Source organism: Hetaerina americana, unplaced genomic scaffold, assembly GCF_022747635.1.
Source record: "Hetaerina americana unplaced genomic scaffold, ioHetAmer1.1.p SCAF_2, whole genome shotgun sequence".
In the NCBI taxonomy this organism is placed as follows: domain Eukaryota; kingdom Metazoa; phylum Arthropoda; class Insecta; order Odonata; family Calopterygidae; genus Hetaerina; species Hetaerina americana.
Window position 1 is genome coordinate 59,156,173 of NW_027286763.1, and position 3,101 is coordinate 59,159,273.

Below are 3,101 nucleotides of genomic sequence, written 5' to 3' on the forward strand. Positions count from 1 at the left end.
TGGGACGCAATGGAACACAAATACTATCCCGCCAAAACTACTAAGATTGAATGAGTTCAGTAGCACCATTTGGCGTAAGTTGGTCCAGTAATGACTAGGTGATGGGTTCGTATCTCTACTACAGCACGAGTAGCACATGATCATTAGATGGGTGATCTGTCCTTCGTTTACGGAGCGACATGACCTCTGCCAAAAGAGGGTTTGAAAAACCCTAAACTTCTAACAACATCTATCTTCTGTGACACCTATCAAAGACGTCCACATGCGATTTCGCTTCGAGTTGCATCGAGGTAAAAGACACCATAATAGAAGCAGCACGAAAGCTATCCCGAACTTTCGGGGATAATAAATTGCTTTAAAACCCAAATTGCGTGGAATAAACTCAAATGCATAAATGCGAGAACGACTGCTGAAGTCGTCACGCTATTAAGGTCAGGATTCGGGGAAAGTCAGCATTAACCAAAGATTTTAACTTAATTTCACACAAGTCGGCCGATTTAAAATTTTGAAGATGAAATGAAGAAATCCGTGACAATACTGAAAACCTGTCACTTAATAAAAGAAATTACTTGGCAATCCTCAAATGACGAAGAACGCATCAAAATAGTTAGGACTCCAAGCACTTAGAAATCACCACAAAACTAGCATAAGATATTACTCGCTTTATCTTGTGGATAAACACAATAAACGCAGTGACAGCAATAAATAAAGAACCGGAAATGTGTCTGCCGTGATATATTCATGACGATGACGTGCGTATTATCAGTTAAACAATCTAGGTAGTTACAGAAAAAGTACATGGTATATAAATTAAATGCCAAGGATGAGAAATAAATCCGCAAAAAAAGCTATCGCTATGCCTTATCGAGGAAATCGTATAGCTTTCAAAGAATTAACCCTTCTAATCCTGGGGATAAAATCAATCTCTTTCACGAAAAACACACAAGGATTCGATTAGGTAGCGGGAGGCCATTTCATGAAATCAACTGAGCACTCGTGGAGAGGAAAACAAAGGCGCTGAGGGGCTGTATCAACCCATCGTTCCTAAGGCACACATAAAGGCCTCCATCGATTATTTTAATGCTTCTCCAAACCCCTTCCGTCGATAGCGAATTAAAGCATTCCCTTCGCTTCCACGTCTCCCGCATTATGTGATATGAAGCAGCGACATGCAACAAGTGGGGAATAAAAATGACATTTTTCCCAATTTAAAATTCACGATCTCGTGTTATCGTTCAACTGTAAAAAAAGCTAACACAATCTGAAAGAAATTGCTATATAATCTCTCACGTGAACGAAAAATGAAAGACACAGAACGATAACAACTAAATTAACACTGAGATAGAATAGGAAGACCATAAGAGCTGTAAAAGCACTCGTCCAAATTGCTCATATTTTTTACACTTGTCCACTGTAGAAGAAAGGTAGTGAATATGAAACTCACACTCAACTTTCGAGTTTAGAAGCTAAATTTGAATTTCTTAAAGTAATATGCTACGCAAAACTGCTGATTTTTTTACAATTGAAAAAGCTTATGGGATATGGTCTGTTTGAACTACTTAACATTGTACAAAAAGACATTCATAAGTTTTTCACAATTTATTTCTTTCGTCTTCATTTGAAAGTCGCAGTAGTAATATATTCACATTCACAGCGAATATTTTTTGTTATTACATTATCAAGAACTAATCTACATACCATAGTTCTTGGTAAACCAATGGATTCACAAACGACAAGCGTGAGCGGAAAGCCATCAGCTATCAATCTTCAAAATATAGTGATGAAGTTTAATATTCTAGTAATAAGAGGACACATATGAGTATATCTAAGACTCGTAAATCAGATAAAAGCACAAATACTAACTTAGAGACACATTTAAAAAACACAGAGAAAACTGCAATGAAATGGAGATGTCAAAAAGCAATGCCAGAGTTATAGTCGGACGATGTACCAACAAGGGCTCTTTTCAATAATAATAGTAGTTATCAGGGAAGGGGGCCATTTGCTTAACGGGTGAGAGTAATTTGGTGGACGATAGGGTATTATTGAGCAAAGGAAGAATGAAAAGAATTAATACTATAAGAATAAAATTAGCCTACTCCTCAAAAAAAAGCTGTCTTGACAGTTCGAAGCTCTCCACATCACACTCGATTAGTAATCGCAATCCCAGAAGAACAGAGTCGAGGGAAGTACGCTAGGCGCTGTATTGGACCAGCGGCTTTTCAATAATTTATCATCGTCAAAAGAACTCTGAAGTTTTCCTGGGATACTTGGATCTGTCAATTTAACAACACCATACGTAAAAATAAATGTAGAGTAATATGGTAGAACGTAAAAATAGTCATTAAACAACGATAAGAATGTAGGGTTACGAGCTAAACACGTAACAAATGAGATATCAACGGAAACGAAAAAATATTAACCGTCTCTAGTCATTTAGAACTTGATTAGCTCCAAACGATCGTTCCATTAAGACGATCTGTCAACATAAAGTTACTCTAAAAACGAGTTATCGTCGGAGGCTAACATTCATTAGCATAGCAATCGGTTGTATCTATTGTACGCTGGTGGAGCTCACCAAGAACTAATCCCAGAGGCGAGTAAAATTCATATATTCAGGGGAGAGAGGCTAGTTCGTATCCGCGTGTCATCATTTGTTTTTCGAATATCTAGTATCCATAAAATCACACCACTTGGGTTCTAGTTGGGACTGCACAGAGGCACAGGCCCAGGGATTAGAACCCAGTACTCTCCCGTCAGAAGGCGAACGCTCGACCCACTGAGCATGTCTAGCAGCAAGCTCTGTGGAGTAATATTACCAAGAGCGCCATAACGGATCCTCGAGACGTGCGATACAGATATCTCTCGGCACTTACGTGAAAGGTGAGCCGAAAAATAAGCTGCAGAATTTCCCCTTCCCCGGCCACCGTGCACGAATGGAGAATCAAAAAACAATATATGGGGAGTGCCCACCCACCCACGGCACACAATCGGGAGTCCGTTCGGAGGGAAACACTGGAGGGAGGAGAGGAGGAGGGTGAACGGAGAGCGGTGGTGGGGCGAATGAGGTGAGGCGGGGGAGAGGGGACGAGGCTAGGAAG